Source organism: Somniosus microcephalus, unplaced genomic scaffold (genome assembly GCF_052327205.1).
Source record: "Somniosus microcephalus isolate GS21.2 unplaced genomic scaffold, FLI_Smic_1.0 scaffold110, whole genome shotgun sequence".
Lineage (NCBI taxonomy): Eukaryota > Metazoa > Chordata > Chondrichthyes > Squaliformes > Somniosidae > Somniosus > Somniosus microcephalus.
In genome coordinates this window covers 543,438-571,080 of record NW_028225297.1, presented here as the reverse complement: position 1 = coordinate 571,080, position 27,643 = coordinate 543,438, and the positions used below count along the sequence as shown (strand labels likewise).

The 27,643-nt window shown below is 46.5% G+C and overlaps 6 non-coding genes and 5 pseudogenes across 6 annotated transcripts; all 11 read right to left on the bottom strand.

Annotated features, from left to right (window-relative positions):
* Positions 1-65: 65 nt before the first annotated feature.
* On the bottom strand, positions 66-185 carry LOC147082979 (5S ribosomal RNA; annotated as a pseudogene).
* Positions 186-2,614: 2,429 nt separating this feature from the next.
* On the bottom strand, positions 2,615-2,734 carry LOC147082978 (5S ribosomal RNA; annotated as a pseudogene).
* Positions 2,735-5,169: 2,435 nt separating this feature from the next.
* Positions 5,170-5,288, bottom strand: LOC147082977 (5S ribosomal RNA). Its single transcript, XR_015076137.1, has one exon. It is a non-coding gene; the product is annotated as a 5S ribosomal RNA (ribosomal RNA).
* Positions 5,289-7,723: 2,435 nt separating this feature from the next.
* Positions 7,724-7,842, bottom strand: LOC147082976 (5S ribosomal RNA). Its single transcript, XR_015076136.1, has one exon. It is a non-coding gene; the product is annotated as a 5S ribosomal RNA (ribosomal RNA).
* Positions 7,843-10,271: 2,429 nt separating this feature from the next.
* Positions 10,272-10,390, bottom strand: LOC147082975 (5S ribosomal RNA). The gene has a single exon (XR_015076107.1). It is a non-coding gene; the product is annotated as a 5S ribosomal RNA (ribosomal RNA).
* A 2,435-nt stretch (positions 10,391-12,825) lies between these two features.
* Positions 12,826-12,944, bottom strand: LOC147082974 (5S ribosomal RNA). The gene has a single exon (XR_015076135.1). It is a non-coding gene; the product is annotated as a 5S ribosomal RNA (ribosomal RNA).
* A 2,429-nt stretch (positions 12,945-15,373) lies between these two features.
* On the bottom strand, positions 15,374-15,493 carry LOC147082973 (5S ribosomal RNA; annotated as a pseudogene).
* Positions 15,494-17,918: 2,425 nt separating this feature from the next.
* LOC147082972 (5S ribosomal RNA) lies at positions 17,919-18,037 on the bottom strand. Its single transcript, XR_015076191.1, has one exon. It is a non-coding gene; the product is annotated as a 5S ribosomal RNA (ribosomal RNA).
* Positions 18,038-20,466: 2,429 nt separating this feature from the next.
* Positions 20,467-20,586, bottom strand: LOC147082971 (5S ribosomal RNA; annotated as a pseudogene).
* Positions 20,587-23,021: 2,435 nt separating this feature from the next.
* Positions 23,022-23,141, bottom strand: LOC147082970 (5S ribosomal RNA; annotated as a pseudogene).
* Positions 23,142-25,570: 2,429 nt separating this feature from the next.
* On the bottom strand, positions 25,571-25,689 carry LOC147082969 (5S ribosomal RNA). The gene has a single exon (XR_015076106.1). It is a non-coding gene; the product is annotated as a 5S ribosomal RNA (ribosomal RNA).
* Positions 25,690-27,643: the final 1,954 nt, after the last annotated feature.

Genomic DNA, 27,643 nt, shown 5'->3' with positions numbered 1-27,643 from the left:
ATTGATTAAGAGCAGTGTGTGCGCGTGTGTGTGCAAAACGTTGAGCAGCCTGTGGCGGCAGCAAAAGCCTACTGCACCCGGTATTCCCAGGCAGTCTCCCATCCAAGTACTAACCAGGCCTGACTCTGCTTAGCTTCCAGAGATCAGACGAGATCGGGCGTATTCAGACTAGTATGGCCGTAGGCATATGCTAGCTGGCTTTCTCTTTACTTAAAGCTGTCGCCCATTTTTTTCTCTTCTACGCATTCATACAAGTATTCAACACTCAATTTACATTTACAAATTTTACTCCTCCCGCAACCCCCCACCCCCCCTCCACCTCTTCTTGCTGCTCTGCCTCCCACACAAACAAACTACAAGCCCAACCCTTCATTGCCTTCTATTCAAATATTACATCAAATAAACATGCTCAAACACCAAGTCTTAAGGGCTGTAGCATCTTTCAAACTGGACAAATACCCAGGCCCGCATCAAATCTATCCCACACTCTTAAGAGAAGTAAGACACCAAATAGCACAGGCTCTCACCATCATTTTACAATCCTCTCTGGCTACAGGTGTGGTGCCCGACCACTGGAGGACTGCTAACGTGCTACCGTTCTTTCAAAAGGGAGAGAGGGATAGACCGCATAATTACAGGCCAGTCAGCCTAACCTCGGTGGTGGGAAAATTATTGGAAAAAGTTCTGAGGGACAGGAGAAATCTTCATTTAGAAAGACACGGATTAATCAGGGACAGTCAGCATGGATTTCTTAACGGAAGGTCGTGTCTGACTAACGCAATTCAATTTTTCGAGGAGGTAACAAGGAGGGTCGATGAGGGTAGTGCCTTTGATGTAGTCTATATGGATTTTAGCAAGGCTTTTGATAAGGTCCCGCATGCCAGATTGGTCACGAAAGTAAAAGCCCATGGGATCCAAGGCAAAGTGGCAAGTTGGATCCAAAATTGGCTCAGAGGCAGGAAACAAAGGGTAATGGTCGAAGGGTGTTTTTGTGACCGGAAGGCTGTTTCCAGTGGGGTTCCGCAGGGCTCACAGAATCACAGAAACCCCACAGTGCAGATAGAGGCCATTTCGGCCCATCGAGCCTGCACCGACTCAGTACTGGGCCCTTTGCTTTTTCTGGTATATATCAATGATTTGGATTTGAATGTAGGAAGTATGATTAAGAAGTTTGCAGATGATACAAAAACTGGCCGTGTGGTTAATAATGAAACAGAATGCTGTAGACTGCAGGAAGATATCAATGGACTCGTCTAGTGGGCAGAACAGTGGCAAATGGAATTCAGTTGGAATACACAATAAATGGTAGGACACTGAGAAATGCAGAGGATCAGCGGGACCTTGGAGTGCATGTCCACAGATCCCTGAAGGTAGCAGGACAGGTAGATAAAGTGGTTAAGCAGGCATACGGGATACTTGCCTTTATTAGCCGAGGCGTAGAATATAAGAGCGGGGAGGTTATGCTTCAACTGTATAAAACACTAGTTAGGCCGCAGCTAGAGTGCCGCGTGCAGTTCTGGTCACCACATTACAAGAAGGATGCGATTGCACTAGAGAAGGTGCAGAGGAGATTTCCGAGGATGTTGCCTGGGCTGGGGAATTTTAGTTATGAGGAAAGATTGGATAGGCTGGGGTTGTTTTCTTTGGAACACAGGAGGCTGAGGCGAGACCTAATTGAGGTGTGTAAAATTATGAGGGGCCGAGATAGAGTGGATAGGAAGGACCTATTTCCCTTAGCAGAAGGGTCAATAATAGATTTCAAGTAATTGGTAGGAGGTTTACAGGGAATTTGAGGAGACATTTTTTCACCCAGTGAATGGTGGGGGTCTGGAATGCACTGCCTGAAAGGGTGGTAGAGGCAGAAACCCTCATCACGTTTAAAAAGTACTTGGATATGCACTTGAACTGCCGTAACCTACAAGGCTACGGACCAAGTGCTGTAAAGTGGGATTTGGGTGGATTGCTCTTTGTCGGCTGGCACGGACAAGATGGGCCGAATGGCCTCCTTCTGTGCTGTAAATTTCTATGATTCTGCCTGATCATGTGACATCTGCCCACACGACTTCTACAAATGTTATTACATTGTAGCCAGGATTGTTTAGTTTCCAATTCCGCCCATTTTGAAGCCAGGTCTCCGTTATGGCTACTATTGCATAACCCCATGTGGCAACTTGCGCCTGCAACTCGTCAATCTTATTTGTAACACTCCTCGCATTAACACACATGCATTTCAACAGCATGCTAGTTGGCTTTGCTTTTTTCCTGAATTTAACTGCTGCTCTTTCTACATTCTTCTTTGTTCTGTTGCTGTTTGTCCCTCCGAGTTTTCTATGCACCTTGTCTCTCCTCTCTGCTGCTGTGTCCTGGTGGCCCTCCGCCAGTGTGTGTATTTTGGCTATCTTATTTTCTTCTTCTGCTTATTTCGGCCCTGTGTCTGGAGCCCCTTGCATTTGTGTAGCAGCAGGAGAATGTGCAGCGAAGAAATGGTCAAAGGAAAGCGAGAGAGAGAGACAGAGAGAGAGAGAGAGAGAGCAGCAAAAAGGATGTTGATTGATTAAGAGCAGTGTGTGCGCGTGTGTGTGCAAAACGTTGAGCAGCCTGTGGCGGCAGCAAAAGCCTACTGCACCCGGTATTCCCAGGCGGTCTCCCATCCAAGTACTAACCAGGCCTGACTCTGCTTAGCTTCTCGAGATCAGACGAGATCGGGCACATTCAGACTAGTATGGCCGTAGGCATATGCTAGCTGGCTTTCTCTTTACTTAAAGCTGTCGCCCATTTTTTTCTCTTCTACGCATTCATACAAGTATTCAACACTCAATTTACATTTACAAATTTTACTCCTCCCGCAACCCCCCACCCCCCCTCCACCTCTTCTTGCTGCTCTGCCTCCCACACAAACAAACTACAAGCCCAACCCTTCATTGCCTTCTATTCAAATATTACATCAAATAAACATGCTCAAACACCAAGTCTTAAGGGCTGTAGCATCTTTCAAACTGGACAAATACCCAGGCCCGCATCAAATCTATCCCACACTCTTAAGAGAAGTAAGACACCAAATAGCACAGGCTCTCACCATCATTTTACAATCCTCTCTGGCTACAGGTGTGGTGCCCGACCACTGGAGGACTGCTAACGTGCTACCGTTCTTTCAAAAGGGAGAGAGGGATAGACCGCATAATTACAGGCCAGTCAGCCTAACCTCGGTGGTGGGAAAATTATTGGAAAAAGTTCTGAGGGACAGGAGAAATCTTCATTTAGAAAGACACGGATTAATCAGGGACAGTCAGCATGGATTTCTTAACGGAAGGTCGTGTCTGACTAACGCAATTCAATTTTTCGAGGAGGTAACAAGGAGGGTCGATGAGGGTAGTGCCTTTGATGTAGTCTATATGGATTTTAGCAAGGCTTTTGATAAGGTCCCGCATGCCAGATTGGTCACGAAAGTAAAAGCCCATGGGATCCAAGGCAAAGTGGCAAGTTGGATCCAAAATTGGCTCAGAGGCAGGAAACAAAGGGTAATGGTCGAAGGGTGTTTTTGTGACCGGAAGGCTGTTTCCAGTGGGGTTCCGCAGGGCTCACAGAATCACAGAAACCCCACAGTGCAGATAGAGGCCATTTCGGCCCATCGAGCCTGCACCGACTCAGTACTGGGCCCTTTGCTTTTTCTGGTATATATCAATGATTTGGATTTGAATGTAGGAAGTATGATTAAGAAGTTTGCAGATGATACAAAAATTGGCCGTGTGGTTAATAATGAAACAGAATGCTGTAGACTGCAGGAAGATATCAATGGACTCGTCTAGTGGGCAGAACAGTGGCAAATGGAATTCAGTTGGAATACACAATAAATGGTAGGACACTGAGAAATGCAGAGGATCAGCGGGACCTTGGAGTGCATGTCCACAGATCCCTGAAGGTAGCAGGACAGGTAGATAAAGTGGTTAAGCAGGCATACGGGATACTTGCCTTTATTAGCCGAGGCGTAGAATATAAGAGCGGGGAGGTTATGCTTCAACTGTATAAAACACTAGTTAGGCCGCAGCTAGAGTGCCGCGTGCAGTTCTGGTCACCACATTACAAGAAGGATGCGATTGCACTAGAGAAGGTGCAGAGGAGATTTCCGAGGATGTTGCCTGGGCTGGGGAATTTTAGTTATGAGGAAAGATTGGATAGGCTGGGGTTGTTTTCTTTGGAACACAGGAGGCTGAGGCGAGACCTAATTGAGGTGTGTAAAATTATGAGGGGCCGAGATAGAGTGGATAGGAAGGACCTATTTCCCTTAGCAGAAGGGTCAATAATAGATTTCAAGTAATTGGTAGGAGGTTTACAGGGAATTTGAGGAGACATTTTTTCACCCAGTGAATGGTGGGGGTCTGGAATGCACTGCCTGAAAGGGTGGTAGAGGCAGAAACCCTCATCACGTTTAAAAAGTACTTGGATATGCACTTGAACTGCCGTAACCTACAAGGCTACGGACCAAGTGCTGTAAAGTGGGATTTGGGTGGATTGCTCTTTGTCGGCTGGCACGGACAAGATGGGCCGAATGGCCTCCTTCTGTGCTGTAAATTTCTATGATTCTGCCTGATCATGTGACATCTGCCCACACGACTTCTACAAATGTTATTACATTGTAGCCAGGATTGTTTAGTTTCCAATTCCGCCCATTTTGAAGCCAGGTCTCCGTTATAGCTACTATTGCATAACCCCATGTGGCAACTTGCGCCTGCAACTCGTCAATCTTATTTGTAACACTCCTCGCATTAACACACATGCATTTCAACAGCATGCTAGTTGGCTTTGCTTTTTTCCTGAATTTAACTGCTGCTCTTTCTACATTCTTCTTTGTTCTGTTGCTGTTTGTCCCTCCGAGTTTTCTATGCACCTTGTCTCTCCTCTCTGCTGCTGTGTCCTGGTGGCCCTCCGCCAGTGTGTGTATTTTGGCTATCTTATTTTCTTCTTCTGCTTATTTCGGCCCTGTGTCTGGAGCCCCTTGCATTTGTGTAGCAGCAGGAGAATGTGCAGCGAAGAAATGGTCAAAGGAAAGCGAGAGAGAGAGACAGAGAGAGAGAGAGAGAGAGAGAGAGCAGCAAAAAGGATGTTGATTGATTAAGAGCAGTGTGTGCGCGTGTGTGTGCAAAACGTTGAGCAGCCTGTGGCGGCAGCAAAAGCCTACTGCACCCGGTATTCCCAGGCAGTCTCCCATCCAAGTACTAACCAGGCCTGACTCTGCTTAGCTTCCGAGATCAGACGAGATCGGGCGCATTCAGACTAGTATGGCCGTAGGCATATGCTAGCTGGCTTTCTCTTTACTTAAAGCTGTCGCCCATTTTTTTCTCTTCTACGCATTCATACAAGTATTCAACACTCAATTTACATTTACAAATTTTACTCCTCCCGCAACCCCCCACCCCCCCTCCACCTCTTCTTGCTGCTCTGCCTCCCACACAAACAAACTACAAGCCCAACCCTTCATTGCCTTCTATTCAAATATTACATCAAATAAACATGCTCAAACACCAAGTCTTAAGGGCTGTAGCATCTTTCAAACTGGACAAATACCCAGGCCCGCATCAAATCTATCCCACACTCTTAAGAGAAGTAAGACACCAAATAGCACAGGCTCTCACCATCATTTTACAATCCTCTCTGGCTACAGGTGTGGTGCCCGACCACTGGAGGACTGCTAACGTGCTACCGTTCTTTCAAAAGGGAGAGAGGGATAGACCGCATAATTACAGGCCAGTCAGCCTAACCTCGGTGGTGGGAAAATTATTGGAAAAAGTTCTGAGGGACAGGAGAAATCTTCATTTAGAAAGACACGGATTAATCAGGGACAGTCAGCATGGATTTCTTAACGGAAGGTCGTGTCTGACTAACGCAATTCAATTTTTCGAGGAGGTAACAAGGAGGGTCGATGAGGGTAGTGCCTTTGATGTAGTCTATATGGATTTTAGCAAGGCTTTTGATAAGGTCCCGCATGCCAGATTGGTCACGAAAGTAAAAGCCCATGGGATCCAAGGCAAAGTGGCAAGTTGGATCCAAAATTGGCTCAGAGGCAGGAAACAAAGGGTAATGGTCGAAGGGTGTTTTTGTGACCGGAAGGCTGTTTCCAGTGGGGTTCCGCAGGGCTCACAGAATCACAGAAACCCCACAGTGCAGATAGAGGCCATTTCGGCCCATCGAGCCTGCACCGACTCAGTACTGGGCCCTTTGCTTTTTCTGGTATATATCAATGATTTGGATTTGAATGTAGGAAGTATGATTAAGAAGTTTGCAGATGATACAAAAATTGGCCGTGTGGTTAATAATGAAACAGAATGCTGTAGACTGCAGGAAGATATCAATGGACTCGTCTAGTGGGCAGAACAGTGGCAAATGGAATTCAGTTGGAATACACAATAAATGGTAGGACACTGAGAAATGCAGAGGATCAGCGGGACCTTGGAGTGCATGTCCACAGATCCCTGAAGGTAGCAGGACAGGTAGATAAAGTGGTTAAGCAGGCATACGGGATACTTGCCTTTATTAGCCGAGGCGTAGAATATAAGAGCGGGGAGGTTATGCTTCAACTGTATAAAACACTAGTTAGGCCGCAGCTAGAGTGCCGCGTGCAGTTCTGGTCACCACATTACAAGAAGGATGCGATTGCACTAGAGAAGGTGCAGAGGAGATTTCCGAGGATGTTGCCTGGGCTGGGGAATTTTAGTTATGAGGAAAGATTGGATAGGCTGGGGTTGTTTTCTTTGGAACACAGGAGGCTGAGGCGAGACCTAATTGAGGTGTGTAAAATTATGAGGGGCCGAGATAGAGTGGATAGGAAGGACCTATTTCCCTTAGCAGAAGGGTCAATAATAGATTTCAAGTAATTGGTAGGAGGTTTACAGGGAATTTGAGGAGACATTTTTTCACCCAGTGAATGGTGGGGGTCTGGAATGCACTGCCTGAAAGGGTGGTAGAGGCAGAAACCCTCATCACGTTTAAAAAGTACTTGGATATGCACTTGAACTGCCGTAACCTACAAGGCTACGGACCAAGTGCTGTAAAGTGGGATTTGGGTGGATTGCTCTTTGTCGGCTGGCACGGACAAGATGGGCCGAATGGCCTCCTTCTGTGCTGTAAATTTCTATGATTCTGCCTGATCATGTGACATCTGCCCACACGACTTCTACAAATGTTATTACATTGTAGCCAGGATTGTTTAGTTTCCAATTCCGCCCATTTTGAAGCCAGGTCTCCGTTATAGCTACTATTGCATAACCCCATGTGGCAACTTGCGCCTGCAACTCGTCAATCTTATTTGTAACACTCCTCGCATTAACACACATGCATTTCAACAGCATGCTAGTTGGCTTTGCTTTTTTCCTGAATTTAACTGCTGCTCTTTCTACATTCTTCTTTGTTCTGTTGCTGTTTGTCCCTCCGAGTTTTCTATGCACCTTGTCTCTCCTCTCTGCTGCTGTGTCCTGGTGGCCCTCCGCCAGTGTGTGTATTTTGGCTATCTTATTTTCTTCTTCTGCTTATTTCGGCCCTGTGTCTGGAGCCCCTTGCATTTGTGTAGCAGCAGGAGAATGTGCAGCGAAGAAATGGTCAAAGGAAAGCGAGAGAGAGAGACAGAGAGAGAGAGAGAGAGAGAGAGAGCAGCAAAAAGGATGTTGATTGATTAAGAGCAGTGTGTGCGCGTGTGTGTGCAAAACGTTGAGCAGCCTGTGGCGGCAGCAAAAGCCTACTGCACCCGGTATTCCCAGGCAGTCTCCCATCCAAGTACTAACCAGGCCTGACTCTGCTTAGCTTCCGAGATCAGACGAGATCGGGCGCATTCAGACTAGTATGGCCGTAGGCATATGCTAGCTGGCTTTCTCTTTACTTAAAGCTGTCGCCCATTTTTTTCTCTTCTACGCATTCATACAAGTATTCAACACTCAATTTACATTTACAAATTTTACTCCTCCCGCAACCCCCCACCCCCCCTCCACCTCTTCTTGCTGCTCTGCCTCCCACACAAACAAACTACAAGCCCAACCCTTCATTGCCTTCTATTCAAATATTACATCAAATAAACATGCTCAAACACCAAGTCTTAAGGGCTGTAGTATCTTTCAAACTGGACAAATACCCAGGCCCGCATCAAATCTATCCCACACTCTTAAGAGAAGTAAGACACCAAATAGCACAGGCTCTCACCATCATTTTACAATCCTCTCTGGCTACAGGTGTGGTGCCCGACCACTGGAGGACTGCTAACGTGCTACCGTTCTTTCAAAAGGGAGAGAGGGATAGACCGCATAATTACAGGCCAGTCAGCCTAACCTCGGTGGTGGGAAAATTATTGGAAAAAGTTCTGAGGGACAGGAGAAATCTTCATTTAGAAAGACACGGATTAATCAGGGACAGTCAGCATGGATTTCTTAACGGAAGGTCGTGTCTGACTAACGCAATTCAATTTTTCGAGGAGGTAACAAGGAGGGTCGATGAGGGTAGTGCCTTTGATGTAGTCTATATGGATTTTAGCAAGGCTTTTGATAAGGTCCCGCATGCCAGATTGGTCACGAAAGTAAAAGCCCATGGGATCCAAGGCAAAGTGGCAAGTTGGATCCAAAATTGGCTCAGAGGCAGGAAACAAAGGGTAATGGTCGAAGGGTGTTTTTGTGACCGGAAGGCTGTTTCCAGTGGGGTTCCGCAGGGCTCACAGAATCACAGAAACCCCACAGTGCAGATAGAGGCCATTTCGGCCCATCGAGCCTGCACCGACTCAGTACTGGGCCCTTTGCTTTTTCTGGTATATATCAATGATTTGGATTTGAATGTAGGAAGTATGATTAAGAAGTTTGCAGATGATACAAAAATTGGCCGTGTGGTTAATAATGAAACAGAATGCTGTAGACTGCAGGAAGATATCAATGGACTCGTCTAGTGGGCAGAACAGTGGCAAATGGAATTCAGTTGGAATACACAATAAATGGTAGGACACTGAGAAATGCAGAGGATCAGCGGGACCTTGGAGTGCATGTCCACAGATCCCTGAAGGTAGCAGGACAGGTAGATAAAGTGGTTAAGCAGGCATACGGGATACTTGCCTTTATTAGCCGAGGCGTAGAATATAAGAGCGGGGAGGTTATGCTTCAACTGTATAAAACACTAGTTAGGCCGCAGCTAGAGTGCCGCGTGCAGTTCTGGTCACCACATTACAAGAAGGATGCGATTGCACTAGAGAAGGTGCAGAGGAGATTTCCGAGGATGTTGCCTGGGCTGGGGAATTTTAGTTATGAGGAAAGATTGGATAGGCTGGGGTTGTTTTCTTTGGAACACAGGAGGCTGAGGCGAGACCTAATTGAGGTGTGTAAAATTATGAGGGGCCGAGATAGAGTGGATAGGAAGGACCTATTTCCCTTAGCAGAAGGGTCAATAATAGATTTCAAGTAATTGGTAGGAGGTTTACAGGGAATTTGAGGAGACATTTTTTCACCCAGTGAATGGTGGGGGTCTGGAATGCACTGCCTGAAAGGGTGGTAGAGGCAGAAACCCTCATCACGTTTAAAAAGTACTTGGATATGCACTTGAACTGCCGTAACCTACAAGGCTACGGACCAAGTGCTGTAAAGTGGGATTTGGGTGGATTGCTCTTTGTCGGCTGGCACGGACAAGATGGGCCGAATGGCCTCCTTCTGTGCTGTAAATTTCTATGATTCTGCCTGATCATGTGACATCTGCCCACACGACTTCTACAAATGTTATTACATTGTAGCCAGGATTGTTTAGTTTCCAATTCCACCCATTTTGAAGCCAGGTCTCCGTTATGGCTACTATTGCATAACCCCATGTGGCAACTTGCGCCTGCAAATCGTCAATCTTATTTGTAACACTCCTCGCATTAACACACATGCATTTCAACAGCATGCTAGTTGGCTTTGCTTTTTTCCTGAATTTAACTGCTGCTCTTTCTACATTCTTCTTTGTTCTGTTGCTGTTTGTCCCTCCGAGTTTTCTATGCACCTTGTCTCTCCTCTCTGCTGCTGTGTCCTGGTGGCCCTCCGCCAGTGTGTGTATTTTGGCTATCTTATTTTCTTCTTCTGCTTATTTCGGCCCTGTGTCTGGAGCCCCTTGCATTTGTGTAGCAGCAGGAGAATGTGCAGCGAAGAAATGGTCAAAGGAAAGCGAGAGAGAGAGACAGAGAGAGAGAGAGAGAGAGCAGCAAAAAGGATGTTGATTGATTAAGAGCAGTGTGTGCGCGTGTGTGTGCAAAACGTTGAGCAGCCTGTGGCGGCAGCAAAAGCCTACTGCACCCGGTATTCCCAGGCGGTCTCCCATCCAAGTACTAACCAGGCCTGACTCTGCTTAGCTTCCGAGATCAGACGAGATCGGGCACATTCAGACTAGTATGGCCGTAGGCATATGCTAGCTGGCTTTCTCTTTACTTAAAGCTGTCGCCCATTTTTTTCTCTTCTACGCATTCATACAAGTATTCAACACTCAATTTACATTTACAAATTTTACTCCTCCCGCAACCCCCCACCCCCCCTCCACCTCTTCTTGCTGCTCTGCCTCCCACACAAACAAACTACAAGCCCAACCCTTCATTGCCTTCTATTCAAATATTACATCAAATAAACATGCTCAAACACCAAGTCTTAAGGGCTGTAGCATCTTTCAAACTGGACAAATACCCAGGCCCGCATCAAATCTATCCCACACTCTTAAGAGAAGTAAGACACCAAATAGCACAGGCTCTCACCATCATTTTACAATCCTCTCTGGCTACAGGTGTGGTGCCCGACCACTGGAGGACTGCTAACGTGCTACCGTTCTTTCAAAAGGGAGAGAGGGATAGACCGCATAATTACAGGCCAGTCAGCCTAACCTCGGTGGTGGGAAAATTATTGGAAAAAGTTCTGAGGGACAGGAGAAATCTTCATTTAGAAAGACACGGATTAATCAGGGACAGTCAGCATGGATTTCTTAACGGAAGGTCGTGTCTGACTAACGCAATTCAATTTTTCGAGGAGGTAACAAGGAGGGTCGATGAGGGTAGTGCCTTTGATGTAGTCTATATGGATTTTAGCAAGGCTTTTGATAAGGTCCCGCATGCCAGATTGGTCACGAAAGTAAAAGCCCATGGGATCCAAGGCAAAGTGGCAAGTTGGATCCAAAATTGGCTCAGAGGCAGGAAACAAAGGGTAATGGTCGAAGGGTGTTTTTGTGACCGGAAGGCTGTTTCCAGTGGGGTTCCGCAGGGCTCACAGAATCACAGAAACCCCACAGTGCAGATAGAGGCCATTTCGGCCCATCGAGCCTGCACCGACTCAGTACTGGGCCCTTTGCTTTTTCTGGTATATATCAATGATTTGGATTTGAATGTAGGAAGTATGATTAAGAAGTTTGCAGATGATACAAAAATTGGCCGTGTGGTTAATAATGAAACAGAATGCTGTAGACTGCAGGAAGATATCAATGGACTCGTCTAGTGGGCAGAACAGTGGCAAATGGAATTCAGTTGGAATACACAATAAATGGTAGGACACTGAGAAATGCAGAGGATCAGCGGGACCTTGGAGTGCATGTCCACAGATCCCTGAAGGTAGCAGGACAGGTAGATAAAGTGGTTAAGCAGGCATACGGGATACTTGCCTTTATTAGCCGAGGCGTAGAATATAAGAGCGGGGAGGTTATGCTTCAACTGTATAAAACACTAGTTAGGCCGCAGCTAGAGTGCCGCGTGCAGTTCTGGTCACCACATTACAAGAAGGATGCGATTGCACTAGAGAAGGTGCAGAGGAGATTTCCGAGGATGTTGCCTGGGCTGGGGAATTTTAGTTATGAGGAAAGATTGGATAGGCTGGGGTTGTTTTCTTTGGAACACAGGAGGCTGAGGCGAGACCTAATTGAGGTGTGTAAAATTATGAGGGGCCGAGATAGAGTGGATAGGAAGGACCTATTTCCCTTAGCAGAAGGGTCAATAATAGATTTCAAGTAATTGGTAGGAGGTTTACAGGGAATTTGAGGAGACATTTTTTCACCCAGTGAATGGTGGGGGTCTGGAATGCACTGCCTGAAAGGGTGGTAGAGGCAGAAACCCTCATCACGTTTAAAAAGTACTTGGATATGCACTTGAACTGCCGTAACCTACAAGGCTACGGACCAAGTGCTGTAAAGTGGGATTTGGGTGGATTGCTCTTTGTCGGCTGGCACGGACAAGATGGGCCGAATGGCCTCCTTCTGTGCTGTAAATTTCTATGATTCTGCCTGATCATGTGACATCTGCCCACACGACTTCTACAAATGTTATTACATTGTAGCCAGGATTGTTTAGTTTCCAATTCCGCCCATTTTGAAGCCAGGTCTCCGTTATAGCTACTATTGCATAACCCCATGTGGCAACTTGCGCCTGCAACTCGTCAATCTTATTTGTAACGCTCCTCGCATTAACACACATGCATTTCAACAGCATGCTAGTTGGCTTTGCTTTTTTCCTGAATTTAACTGCTGCTCCTTCTACATTCTTCTTTGTTCTGTTGCTGTTTGTCCCTCCGAGTTTTCTATGCACCTTGTCTCTCCTCTCTGCTGCTGTGTCCTGGTGGCCCTCCGCCAGTGTGTGTATTTTGGCTATCTTATTTTCTTCTTCTGCTTATTTCGGCCCTGTGTCTGGAGCCCCTTGCATTTGTGTAGCAGCAGGAGAATGTGCAGCGAAGAAATGGTCAAAGGAAAGCGAGAGAGAGAGACAGAGAGAGAGAGAGAGAGAGAGAGAGCAGCAAAAAGGATGTTGATTGATTAAGAGCAGTGTGTGCGCGTGTGTGTGCAAAACGTTGAGCAGCCTGTGGCGGCAGCAAAAGCCTACTGCACCCGGTATTCCCAGGCAGTCTCCCATCCAAGTACTAACCAGGCCTGACTCTGCTTAGCTTCCGAGATCAGACGAGATCGGGCGCATTCAGACTAGTATGGCCGTAGGCATATGCTAGCTGGCTTTCTCTTTACTTAAAGCTGTCGCCCATTTTTTTCTCTTCTACGCATTCATACAAGTATTCAACACTCAATTTACATTTACAAATTTTACTCCTCCCGCAACCCCCCACCCCCCCTCCACCTCTTCTTGCTGCTCTGCCTCCCACACAAACAAACTACAAGCCCAACCCTTCATTGCCTTCTATTCAAATATTACATCAAATAAACATGCTCAAACACCAAGTCTTAAGGGCTGTAGCATCTTTCAAACTGGACAAATACCCAGGCCCGCATCAAATCTATCCCACACTCTTAAGAGAAGTAAGACACCAAATAGCACAGGCTCTCACCATCATTTTACAATCCTCTCTGGCTACAGGTGTGGTGCCCGACCACTGGAGGACTGCTAACGTGCTACCGTTCTTTCAAAAGGGAGAGAGGGATAGACCGCATAATTACAGGCCAGTCAGCCTAACCTCGGTGGTGGGAAAATTATTGGAAAAAGTTCTGAGGGACAGGAGAAATCTTCATTTAGAAAGACACGGATTAATCAGGGACAGTCAGCATGGATTTCTTAACGGAAGGTCGTGTCTGACTAACGCAATTCAATTTTTCGAGGAGGTAACAAGGAGGGTCGATGAGGGTAGTGCCTTTGATGTAGTCTATATGGATTTTAGCAAGGCTTTTGATAAGGTCCCGCATGCCAGATTGGTCACGAAAGTAAAAGCCCATGGGATCCAAGGCAAAGTGGCAAGTTGGATCCAAAATTGGCTCAGAGGCAGGAAACAAAGGGTAATGGTCGAAGGGTGTTTTTGTGACCGGAAGGCTGTTTCCAGTGGGGTTCCGCAGGGCTCACAGAATCACAGAAACCCCACAGTGCAGATAGAGGCCATTTCGGCCCATCGAGCCTGCACCGACTCAGTACTGGGCCCTTTGCTTTTTCTGGTATATATCAATGATTTGGATTTGAATGTAGGAAGTATGATTAAGAAGTTTGCAGATGATACAAAAACTGGCCGTGTGGTTAATAATGAAACAGAATGCTGTAGACTGCAGGAAGATATCAATGGACTCGTCTAGTGGGCAGAACAGTGGCAAATGGAATTCAGTTGGAATACACAATAAATGGTAGGACACTGAGAAATGCAGAGGATCAGCGGGACCTTGGAGTGCATGTCCACAGATCCCTGAAGGTAGCAGGACAGGTAGATAAAGTGGTTAAGCAGGCATACGGGATACTTGCCTTTATTAGCCGAGGCGTAGAATATAAGAGCGGGGAGGTTATGCTTCAACTGTATAAAACACTAGTTAGGCCGCAGCTAGAGTGCCGCGTGCAGTTCTGGTCACCACATTACAAGAAGGATGCGATTGCACTAGAGAAGGTGCAGAGGAGATTTCCGAGGATGTTGCCTGGGCTGGGGAATTTTAGTTATGAGGAAAGATTGGATAGGCTGGGGTTGTTTTCTTTGGAACACAGGAGGCTGAGGCGAGACCTAATTGAGGTGTGTAAAATTATGAGGGGCCGAGATAGAGTGGATAGGAAGGACCTATTTCCCTTAGCAGAAGGGTCAATAATAGATTTCAAGTAATTGGTAGGAGGTTTACAGGGAATTTGAGGAGACATTTTTTCACCCAGTGAATGGTGGGGGTCTGGAATGCACTGCCTGAAAGGGTGGTAGAGGCAGAAACCCTCATCACGTTTAAAAAGTACTTGGATATGCACTTGAACTGCCGTAACCTACAAGGCTACGGACCAAGTGCTGTAAAGTGGGATTTGGGTGGATTGCTCTTTGTCGGCTGGCACGGACAAGATGGGCCGAATGGCCTCCTTCTGTGCTGTAAATTTCTATGATTCTGCCTGATCATGTGACATCTGCCCACACGACTTCTACAAATGTTATTACATTGTAGCCAGGATTGTTTAGTTTCCAATTCCGCCCATTTTGAAGCCAGGTCTCCGTTATGGCTACTATTGCATAACCCCATGTGGCAACTTGCGCCTGCAACTCGTCAATCTTATTTGTAACACTCCTCGCATTAACACACATGCATTTCAACAGCATGCTAGTTGGCTTTGCTTTTTTCCTGAATTTAACTGCTGCTCTTTCTACATTCTTCTTTGTTCTGTTGCTGTTTGTCCCTCCGAGTTTTCTATGCACCTTGTCTCTCCTCTCTGCTGCTGTGTCCTGGTGGCCCTCCGCCAGTGTGTGTATTTTGGCTATCTTATTTTCTTCTTCTGCTTATTTCGGCCCTGTGTCTGGAGCCCCTTGCATTTGTGTAGCAGCAGGAGAATGTGCAGCGAAGAAATGGTCAAAGGAAAGCGAGAGAGAGAGACAGAGAGAGAGAGAGAGAGAGCAGCAAAAAGGATGTTGATTGATTAAGAGCAGTGTGTGCGCGTGTGTGGGCAAAACGTTGAGCAGCCTGTGGCGGCAGCAAAAGCCTACTGCACCCGGTATTCCCAGGCGGTCTCCCATCCAAGTACTAACCAGGCCTGACTCTGCTTAGCTTCTCGAGATCAGACGAGATCGGGCACATTCAGACTAGTATGGCCGTAGGCATATGCTAGCTGGCTTTCTCTTTACTTAAAGCTGTCGCCCATTTTTTTCTCTTCTACGCATTCATACAAGTATTCAACACTCAATTTACATTTACAAATTTTACTCCTCCCGCAACCCCCCACCCCCCCTCCACCTCTTCTTGCTGCTCTGCCTCCCACACAAACAAACTACAAGCCCAACCCTTCATTGCCTTCTATTCAAATATTACATCAAATAAACATGCTCAAACACCAAGTCTTAAGGGCTGTAGCATCTTTCAAACTGGACAAATACCCAGGCCCGCATCAAATCTATCCCACACTCTTAAGAGAAGTAAGACACCAAATAGCACAGGCTCTCACCATCATTTTACAATTCTCTCTGGCTACAGGTGTGGTGCCCGACCACTGGAGGACTGCTAACGTGCTACCGTTCTTTCAAAAGGGAGAGAGGGATAGACCGCATAATTACAGGCCAGTCAGCCTAACCTCGGTGGTGGGAAAATTATTGGAAAAAGTTCTGAGGGACAGGAGAAATCTTCATTTAGAAAGACACGGATTAATCAGGGACAGTCAGCATGGATTTCTTAACGGAAGGTCGTGTCTGACTAACGCAATTCAATTTTTCGAGGAGGTAACAAGGAGGGTCGATGAGGGTAGTGCCTTTGATGTAGTCTATATGGATTTTAGCAAGGCTTTTGATAAGGTCCCGCATGCCAGATTGGTCACGAAAGTAAAAGCCCATGGGATCCAAGGCAAAGTGGCAAGTTGGATCCAAAATTGGCTCAGAGGCAGGAAACAAAGGGTAATGGTCGAAGGGTGTTTTTGTGACCGGAAGGCTGTTTCCAGTGGGGTTCCGCAGGGCTCACAGAATCACAGAAACCCCACAGTGCAGATAGAGGCCATTTCGGCCCATCGAGCCTGCACCGACTCAGTACTGGGCCCTTTGCTTTTTCTGGTATATATCAATGATTTGGATTTGAATGTAGGAAGTATGATTAAGAAGTTTGCAGATGATACAAAAATTGGCCGTGTGGTTAATAATGAAACAGAATGCTGTAGACTGCAGGAAGATATCAATGGACTCGTCTAGTGGGCAGAACAGTGGCAAATGGAATTCAGTTGGAATACACAATAAATGGTAGGACACTGAGAAATGCAGAGGATCAGCGGGACCTTGGAGTGCATGTCCACAGATCCCTGAAGGTAGCAGGACAGGTAGATAAAGTGGTTAAGCAGGCATACGGGATACTTGCCTTTATTAGCCGAGGCGTAGAATATAAGAGCGGGGAGGTTATGCTTCAACTGTATAAAACACTAGTTAGGCCGCAGCTAGAGTGCCGCGTGCAGTTCTGGTCACCACATTACAAGAAGGATGCGATTGCACTAGAGAAGGTGCAGAGGAGATTTCCGAGGATGTTGCCTGGGCTGGGGAATTTTAGTTATGAGGAAAGATTGGATAGGCTGGGGTTGTTTTCTTTGGAACACAGGAGGCTGAGGCGAGACCTAATTGAGGTGTGTAAAATTATGAGGGGCCGAGATAGAGTGGATAGGAAGGACCTATTTCCCTTAGCAGAAGGGTCAATAATAGATTTCAAGTAATTGGTAGGAGGTTTACAGGGAATTTGAGGAGACATTTTTTCACCCAGTGAATGGTGGGGGTCTGGAATGCACTGCCTGAAAGGGTGGTAGAGGCAGAAACCCTCATCACGTTTAAAAAGTACTTGGATATGCACTTGAACTGCCGTAACCTACAAGGCTACGGACCAAGTGCTGTAAAGTGGGATTTGGGTGGATTGCTCTTTGTCGGCTGGCACGGACAAGATGGGCCGAATGGCCTCCTTCTGTGCTGTAAATTTCTATGATTCTGCCTGATCATGTGACATCTGCCCACACGACTTCTACAAATGTTATTACATTGTAGCCAGGATTGTTTAGTTTCCAATTCCGCCCATTTTGAAGCCAGGTCTCCGTTATGGCTACTATTGCATAACCCCATGTGGCAACTTGCGCCTGCAACTCGTCAATCTTATTTGTAACACTCCTCGCATTAACACACATGCATTTCAACAGCATGCTAGTTGGCTTTGCTTTTTTCCTGAATTTAACTGCTGCTCTTTCTACATTCTTCTTTGTTCTGTTGCTGTTTGTCCCTCCGAGTTTTCTATGCACCTTGTCTCTCCTCTCTGCTGCTGTGTCCTGGTGGCCCTCCGCCAGTGTGTGTATTTTGGCTATCTTATTTTCTTCTTCTGCTTATTTCGGCCCTGTGTCTGGAGCCCCTTGCATTTGTGTAGCAGCAGGAGAATGTGCAGCGAAGAAATGGTCAAAGGAAAGCGAGAGAGAGAGAGAGAGAGAGAGAGAGAGCAGCAAAAAGGATGTTGATTGATTAAGAGCAGTGTGTGCGCGTGTGTGTGCAAAACGTTGAGCAGCCTGTGGCGGCAGCAAAAGCCTACTGCACCCGGTATTCCCAGGCAGTCTCCCATCCAAGTACTAACCAGGCCTGACTCTGCTTAGCTTCCGAGATCAGACGAGATCGGGCGTATTCAGACTAGTATGGCCGTAGGCATATGCTAGCTGGCTTTCTCTTTACTTAAAGCTGTCGCCCATTTTTTTCTCTTCTACGCATTCATACAAGTATTCAACACTCAATTTACATTTACAAATTTTACTCCTCCCGCAACCCCCCACCCCCCCTCCACCTCTTCTTGCTGCTCTGCCTCCCACACAAACAAACTACAAGCCCAACCCTTCATTGCCTTCTATTCAAATATTACATCAAATAAACATGCTCAAACACCAAGTCTTAAGGGCTGTAGCATCTTTCAAACTGGACAAATACCCAGGCCCGCATCAAATCTATCCCACACTCTTAAGAGAAGTAAGACACCAAATAGCACAGGCTCTCACCATCATTTTACAATCCTCTCTGGCTACAGGTGTGGTGCCCGACCACTGGAGGACTGCTAACGTGCTACCGTTCTTTCAAAAGGGAGAGAGGGATAGACCGCATAATTACAGGCCAGTCAGCCTAACCTCGGTGGTGGGAAAATTATTGGAAAAAGTTCTGAGGGACAGGAGAAATCTTCATTTAGAAAGACACGGATTAATCAGGGACAGTCAGCATGGATTTCTTAACGGAAGGTCGTGTCTGACTAACGCAATTCAATTTTTCGAGGAGGTAACAAGGAGGGTCGATGAGGGTAGTGCCTTTGATGTAGTCTATATGGATTTTAGCAAGGCTTTTGATAAGGTCCCGCATGCCAGATTGGTCACGAAAGTAAAAGCCCATGGGATCCAAGGCAAAGTGGCAAGTTGGATCCAAAATTGGCTCAGAGGCAGGAAACAAAGGGTAATGGTCGAAGGGTGTTTTTGTGACCGGAAGGCTGTTTCCAGTGGGGTTCCGCAGGGCTCACAGAATCACAGAAACCCCACAGTGCAGATAGAGGCCATTTCGGCCCATCGAGCCTGCACCGACTCAGTACTGGGCCCTTTGCTTTTTCTGGTATATATCAATGATTTGGATTTGAATGTAGGAAGTATGATTAAGAAGTTTGCAGATGATACAAAAACTGGCCGTGTGGTTAATAATGAAACAGAATGCTGTAGACTGCAGGAAGATATCAATGGACTCGTCTAGTGGGCAGAACAGTGGCAAATGGAATTCAGTTGGAATACACAATAAATGGTAGGACACTGAGAAATGCAGAGGATCAGCGGGACCTTGGAGTGCATGTCCACAGATCCCTGAAGGTAGCAGGACAGGTAGATAAAGTGGTTAAGCAGGCATACGGGATACTTGCCTTTATTAGCCGAGGCGTAGAATATAAGAGCGGGGAGGTTATGCTTCAACTGTATAAAACACTAGTTAGGCCGCAGCTAGAGTGCCGCGTGCAGTTCTGGTCACCACATTACAAGAAGGATGCGATTGCACTAGAGAAGGTGCAGAGGAGATTTCCGAGGATGTTGCCTGGGCTGGGGAATTTTAGTTATGAGGAAAGATTGGATAGGCTGGGGTTGTTTTCTTTGGAACACAGGAGGCTGAGGCGAGACCTAATTGAGGTGTGTAAAATTATGAGGGGCCGAGATAGAGTGGATAGGAAGGACCTATTTCCCTTAGCAGAAGGGTCAATAATAGATTTCAAGTAATTGGTAGGAGGTTTACAGGGAATTTGAGGAGACATTTTTTCACCCAGTGAATGGTGGGGGTCTGGAATGCACTGCCTGAAAGGGTGGTAGAGGCAGAAACCCTCATCACGTTTAAAAAGTACTTGGATATGCACTTGAACTGCCGTAACCTACAAGGCTACGGACCAAGTGCTGTAAAGTGGGATTTGGGTGGATTGCTCTTTGTCGGCTGGCACGGACAAGATGGGCCGAATGGCCTCCTTCTGTGCTGTAAATTTCTATGATTCTGCCTGATCATGTGACATCTGCCCACACGACTTCTACAAATGTTATTACATTGTAGCCAGGATTGTTTAGTTTCCAATTCCGCCCATTTTGAAGCCAGGTCTCCGTTATGGCTACTATTGCATAACCCCATGTGGCAACTTGCGCCTGCAACTCGTCAATCTTATTTGTAACACTCCTCGCATTAACACACATGCATTTCAACAGCATGCTAGTTGGCTTTGCTTTTTTCCTGAATTTAACTGCTGCTCTTTCTACATTCTTCTTTGTTCTGTTGCTGTTTGTCCCTCCGAGTTTTCTATGCACCTTGTCTCTCCTCTCTGCTGCTGTGTCCTGGTGGCCCTCCGCCAGTGTGTGTATTTTGGCTATCTTATTTTCTTCTTCTGCTTATTTCGGCCCTGTGTCTGGAGCCCCTTGCATTTGTGTAGCAGCAGGAGAATGTGCAGCGAAGAAATGGTCAAAGGAAAGCGAGAGAGAGAGACAGAGAGAGAGAGAGAGAGAGCAGCAAAAAGGATGTTGATTGATTAAGAGCAGTGTGTGCGCGTGTGTGTGCAAAACGTTGAGCAGCCTGTGGCGGCAGCAAAAGCCTACTGCACCCGGTATTCCCAGGCGGTCTCCCATCCAAGTACTAACCAGGCCTGACTCTGCTTAGCTTCTTGAGATCAGACGAGATCGGGCACATTCAGACTAGTATGGCCGTAGGCATATGCTAGCTGGCTTTCTCTTTACTTAAAGCTGTCGCCCATTTTTTTCTCTTCTACGCATTCATACAAGTATTCAACACTCAATTTACATTTACAAATTTTACTCCTCCCGCAACCCCCCACCCCCCCTCCACCTCTTCTTGCTGCTCTGCCTCCCACACAAACAAACTACAAGCCCAACCCTTCATTGCCTTCTATTCAAATATTACATCAAATAAACATGCTCAAACACCAAGTCTTAAGGGCTGTAGCATCTTTCAAACTGGACAAATACCCAGGCCCGCATCAAATCTATCCCACACTCTTAAGAGAAGTAAGACACCAAATAGCACAGGCTCTCACCATCATTTTACAATCCTCTCTGGCTACAGGTGTGGTGCCCGACCACTGGAGGACTGCTAACGTGCTACCGTTCTTTCAAAAGGGAGAGAGGGATAGACCGCATAATTACAGGCCAGTCAGCCTAACCTCGGTGGTGGGAAAATTATTGGAAAAAGTTCTGAGGGACAGGAGAAATCTTCATTTAGAAAGACACGGATTAATCAGGGACAGTCAGCATGGATTTCTTAACGGAAGGTCGTGTCTGACTAACGCAATTCAATTTTTCGAGGAGGTAACAAGGAGGGTCGATGAGGGTAGTGCCTTTGATGTAGTCTATATGGATTTTAGCAAGGCTTTTGATAAGGTCCCGCATGCCAGATTGGTCACGAAAGTAAAAGCCCATGGGATCCAAGGCAAAGTGGCAAGTTGGATCCAAAATTGGCTCAGAGGCAGGAAACAAAGGGTAATGGTCGAAGGGTGTTTTTGTGACCGGAAGGCTGTTTCCAGTGGGGTTCCGCAGGGCTCACAGAATCACAGAAACCCCACAGTGCAGATAGAGGCCATTTCGGCCCATCGAGCCTGCACCGACTCAGTACTGGGCCCTTTGCTTTTTCTGGTATATATCAATGATTTGGATTTGAATGTAGGAAGTATGATTAAGAAGTTTGCAGATGATACAAAAATTGGCCGTGTGGTTAATAATGAAACAGAATGCTGTAGACTGCAGGAAGATATCAATGGACTCGTCTAGTGGGCAGAACAGTGGCAAATGGAATTCAGTTGGAATACACAATAAATGGTAGGACACTGAGAAATGCAGAGGATCAGCGGGACCTTGGAGTGCATGTCCACAGATCCCTGAAGGTAGCAGGACAGGTAGATAAAGTGGTTAAGCAGGCATACGGGATACTTGCCTTTATTAGCCGAGGCGTAGAATATAAGAGCGGGGAGGTTATGCTTCAACTGTATAAAACACTAGTTAGGCCGCAGCTAGAGTGCCGCGTGCAGTTCTGGTCACCACATTACAAGAAGGATGCGATTGCACTAGAGAAGGTGCAGAGGAGATTTCCGAGGATGTTGCCTGGGCTGGGGAATTTTAGTTATGAGGAAAGATTGGATAGGCTGGGGTTGTTTTCTTTGGAACACAGGAGGCTGAGGCGAGACCTAATTGAGGTGTGTAAAATTATGAGGGGCCGAGATAGAGTGGATAGGAAGGACCTATTTCCCTTAGCAGAAGGGTCAATAATAGATTTCAAGTAATTGGTAGGAGGTTTACAGGGAATTTGAGGAGACATTTTTTCACCCAGTGAATGGTGGGGGTCTGGAATGCACTGCCTGAAAGGGTGGTAGAGGCAGAAACCCTCATCACGTTTAAAAAGTACTTGGATATGCACTTGAACTGCCGTAACCTACAAGGCTACGGACCAAGTGCTGTAAAGTGGGATTTGGGTGGATTGCTCTTTGTCGGCTGGCACGGACAAGATGGGCCGAATGGCCTCCTTCTGTGCTGTAAATTTCTATGATTCTGCCTGATCATGTGACATCTGCCCACACGACTTCTACAAATGTTATTACATTGTAGCCAGGATTGTTTAGTTTCCAATTCCGCCCATTTTGAAGCCAGGTCTCCGTTATAGCTACTATTGCATAACCCCATGTGGCAACTTGCGCCTGCAACTCGTCAATCTTATTTGTAACACTCCTCGCATTAACACACATGCATTTCAACAGCATGCTAGTTGGCTTTGCTTTTTTCCTGAATTTAACTGCTGCTCTTTCTACATTCTTCTTTGTTCTGTTGCTGTTTGTCCCTCCGAGTTTTCTATGCACCTTGTCTCTCCTCTCTGCTGCTGTGTCCTGGTGGCCCTCCGCCAGTGTGTGTATTTTGGCTATCTTATTTTCTTCTTCTGCTTATTTCGGCCCTGTGTCTGGAGCCCCTTGCATTTGTGTAGCAGCAGGAGAATGTGCAGCGAAGAAATGGTCAAAGGAAAGCGAGAGAGAGAGACAGAGAGAGAGAGAGAGAGAGAGAGAGCAGCAAAAAGGATGTTGATTGATTAAGAGCAGTGTGTGCGCGTGTGTGTGCAAAACGTTGAGCAGCCTGTGGCGGCAGCAAAAGCCTACTGCACCCGGTATTCCCAGGCAGTCTCCCATCCAAGTACTAACCAGGCCTGACTCTGCTTAGCTTCTCGAGATCAGACGAGATCGGGCGCATTCAGACTAGTATGGCCGTAGGCATATGCTAGCTGGCTTTCTCTTTACTTAAAGCTGTCGCCCATTTTTTTCTCTTCTACGCATTCATACAAGTATTCAACACTCAATTTACATTTACAAATTTTACTCCTCCCGCAACCCCCCACCCCCCCTCCACCTCTTCTTGCTGCTCTGCCTCCCACACAAACAAACTACAAGCCCAACCCTTCATTGCCTTCTATTCAAATATTACATCAAATAAACATGCTCAAACACCAAGTCTTAAGGGCTGTAGTATCTTTCAAACTGGACAAATACCCAGGCCCGCATCAAATCTATCCCACACTCTTAAGAGAAGTAAGACACCAAATAGCACAGGCTCTCACCATCATTTTACAATCCTCTCTGGCTACAGGTGTGGTGCCCGACCACTGGAGGACTGCTAACGTGCTACCGTTCTTTCAAAAGGGAGAGAGGGATAGACCGCATAATTACAGGCCAGTCAGCCTAACCTCGGTGGTGGGAAAATTATTGGAAAAAGTTCTGAGGGACAGGAGAAATCTTCATTTAGAAAGACACGGATTAATCAGGGACAGTCAGCATGGATTTCTTAACGGAAGGTCGTGTCTGACTAACGCAATTCAATTTTTCGAGGAGGTAACAAGGAGGGTCGATGAGGGTAGTGCCTTTGATGTAGTCTATATGGATTTTAGCAAGGCTTTTGATAAGGTCCCGCATGCCAGATTGGTCACGAAAGTAAAAGCCCATGGGATCCAAGGCAAAGTGGCAAGTTGGATCCAAAATTGGCTCAGAGGCAGGAAACAAAGGGTAATGGTCGAAGGGTGTTTTTGTGACCGGAAGGCTGTTTCCAGTGGGGTTCCGCAGGGCTCACAGAATCACAGAAACCCCACAGTGCAGATAGAGGCCATTTCGGCCCATCGAGCCTGCACCGACTCAGTACTGGGCCCTTTGCTTTTTCTGGTATATATCAATGATTTGGATTTGAATGTAGGAAGTATGATTAAGAAGTTTGCAGATGATACAAAAATTGGCCGTGTGGTTAATAATGAAACAGAATGCTGTAGACTGCAGGAAGATATCAATGGACTCGTCTAGTGGGCAGAACAGTGGCAAATGGAATTCAGTTGGAATACACAATAAATGGTAGGACACTGAGAAATGCAGAGGATCAGCGGGACCTTGGAGTGCATGTCCACAGATCCCTGAAGGTAGCAGGACAGGTAGATAAAGTGGTTAAGCAGGCATACGGGATACTTGCCTTTATTAGCCGAGGCGTAGAATATAAGAGCGGGGAGGTTATGCTTCAACTGTATAAAACACTAGTTAGGCCGCAGCTAGAGTGCCGCGTGCAGTTCTGGTCACCACATTACAAGAAGGATGCGATTGCACTAGAGAAGGTGCAGAGGAGATTTCCGAGGATGTTGCCTGGGCTGGGGAATTTTAGTTATGAGGAAAGATTGGATAGGCTGGGGTTGTTTTCTTTGGAACACAGGAGGCTGAGGCGAGACCTAATTGAGGTGTGTAAAATTATGAGGGGCCGAGATAGAGTGGATAGGAAGGACCTATTTCCCTTAGCAGAAGGGTCAATAATAGATTTCAAGTAATTGGTAGGAGGTTTACAGGGAATTTGAGGAGACATTTTTTCACCCAGTGAATGGTGGGGGTCTGGAATGCACTGCCTGAAAGGGTGGTAGAGGCAGAAACCCTCATCACGTTTAAAAAGTACTTGGATATGCACTTGAACTGCCGTAACCTACAAGGCTACGGACCAAGTGCTGTAAAGTGGGATTTGGGTGGATTGCTCTTTGTCGGCTGGCACGGACAAGATGGGCCGAATGGCCTCCTTCTGTGCTGTAAATTTCTATGATTCTGCCTGATCATGTGACATCTGCCCACACGACTTCTACAAATGTTATTACATTGTAGCCAGGATTGTTTAGTTTCCAATTCCACCCATTTTGAAGCCAGGTCTCCGTTATGGCTACTATTGCATAACCCCATGTGGCAACTTGCGCCTGCAAATCGTCAATCTTATTTGTAACACTCCTCGCATTAACACACATGCATTTCAACAGCATGCTAGTTGGCTTTGCTTTTTTCCTGAATTTAACTGCTGCTCTTTCTACATTCTTCTTTGTTCTGTTGCTGTTTGTCCCTCCGAGTTTTCTATGCACCTTGTCTCTCCTCTCTGCTGCTGTGTCCTGGTGGCCCTCCGCCAGTGTGTGTATTTTGGCTATCTTATTTTCTTCTTCTGCTTATTTCGGCCCTGTGTCTGGAGCCCCTTGCATTTGTGTAGCAGCAGGAGAATGTGCAGCGAAGAAATGGTCAAAGGAAAGCGAGAGAGAGAGACAGAGAGAGAGAGAGAGAGAGCAGCAAAAAGGATGTTGATTGATTAAGAGCAGTGTGTGCGCGTGTGTGTGCAAAACGTTGAGCAGCCTGTGGCGGCAGCAAAAGCCTACTGCACCCGGTATTCCCAGGCGGTCTCCCATCCAAGTACTAACCAGGCCTGACTCTGCTTAGCTTCCGAGATCAGACGAGATCGGGCACATTCAGACTAGTATGGCCGTAGGCATATGCTAGCTGGCTTTCTCTTTACTTAAAGCTGTCGCCCATTTTTTTCTCTTCTACGCATTCATACAAGTATTCAACACTCAATTTACATTTACAAATTTTACTCCTCCCGCAACCCCCCACCCCCCCTCCACCTCTTCTTGCTGCTCTGCCTCCCACACAAACAAACTACAAGCCCAACCCTTCATTGCCTTCTATTCAAATATTACATCAAATAAACATGCTCAAACACCAAGTCTTAAGGGCTGTAGCATCTTTCAAACTGGACAAATACCCAGGCCCGCATCAAATCTATCCCACACTCTTAAGAGAAGTAAGACACCAAATAGCACAGGCTCTCACCATCATTTTACAATCCTCTCTGGCTACAGGTGTGGTGCCCGACCACTGGAGGACTGCTAACGTGCTACCGTTCTTTCAAAAGGGAGAGAGGGATAGACCGCATAATTACAGGCCAGTCAGCCTAACCTCGGTGGTGGGAAAATTATTGGAAAAAGTTCTGAGGGACAGGAGAAATCTTCATTTAGAAAGACACGGATTAATCAGGGACAGTCAGCATGGATTTCTTAACGGAAGGTCGTGTCTGACTAACGCAATTCAATTTTTCGAGGAGGTAACAAGGAGGGTCGATGAGGGTAGTGCCTTTGATGTAGTCTATATGGATTTTAGCAAGGCTTTTGATAAGGTCCCGCATGCCAGATTGGTCACGAAAGTAAAAGCCCATGGGATCCAAGGCAAAGTGGCAAGTTGGATCCAAAATTGGCTCAGAGGCAGGAAACAAAGGGTAATGGTCGAAGGGTGTTTTTGTGACCGGAAGGCTGTTTCCAGTGGGGTTCCGCAGGGCTCACAGAATCACAGAAACCCCACAGTGCAGATAGAGGCCATTTCGGCCCATCGAGCCTGCACCGACTCAGTACTGGGCCCTTTGCTTTTTCTGGTATATATCAATGATTTGGATTTGAATGTAGGAAGTATGATTAAGAAGTTTGCAGATGATACAAAAATTGGCCGTGTGGTTAATAATGAAACAGAATGCTGTAGACTGCAGGAAGATATCAATGGACTCGTCTAGTGGGCAGAACAGTGGCAAATGGAATTCAGTTGGAATACACAATAAATGGTAGGACACTGAGAAATGCAGAGGATCAGCGGGACCTTGGAGTGCATGTCCACAGATCCCTGAAGGTAGCAGGACAGGTAGATAAAGTGGTTAAGCAGGCATACGGGATACTTGCCTTTATTAGCCGAGGCGTAGAATATAAGAGCGGGGAGGTTATGCTTCAACTGTATAAAACACTAGTTAGGCCGCAGCTAGAGTGCCGCGTGCAGTTCTGGTCACCACATTACAAGAAGGATGCGATTGCACTAGAGAAGGTGCAGAGGAGATTTCCGAGGATGTTGCCTGGGCTGGGGAATTTTAGTTATGAGGAAAGATTGGATAGGCTGGGGTTGTTTTCTTTGGAACACAGGAGGCTGAGGCGAGACCTAATTGAGGTGTGTAAAATTATGAGGGGCCGAGATAGAGTGGATAGGAAGGACCTATTTCCCTTAGCAGAAGGGTCAATAATAGATTTCAAGTAATTGGTAGGAGGTTTACAGGGAATTTGAGGAGACATTTTTTCACCCAGTGAATGGTGGGGGTCTGGAATGCACTGCCTGAAAGGGTGGTAGAGGCAGAAACCCTCATCACGTTTAAAAAGTACTTGGATATGCACTTGAACTGCCGTAACCTACAAGGCTACGGACCAAGTGCTGTAAAGTGGGATTTGGGTGGATTGCTCTTTGTCGGCTGGCACGGACAAGATGGGCCGAATGGCCTCCTTCTGTGCTGTAAATTTCTATGATTCTGCCTGATCATGTGACATCTGCCCACACGACTTCTACAAATGTTATTACATTGTAGCCAGGATTGTTTAGTTTCCAATTCCGCCCATTTTGAAGCCAGGTCTCCGTT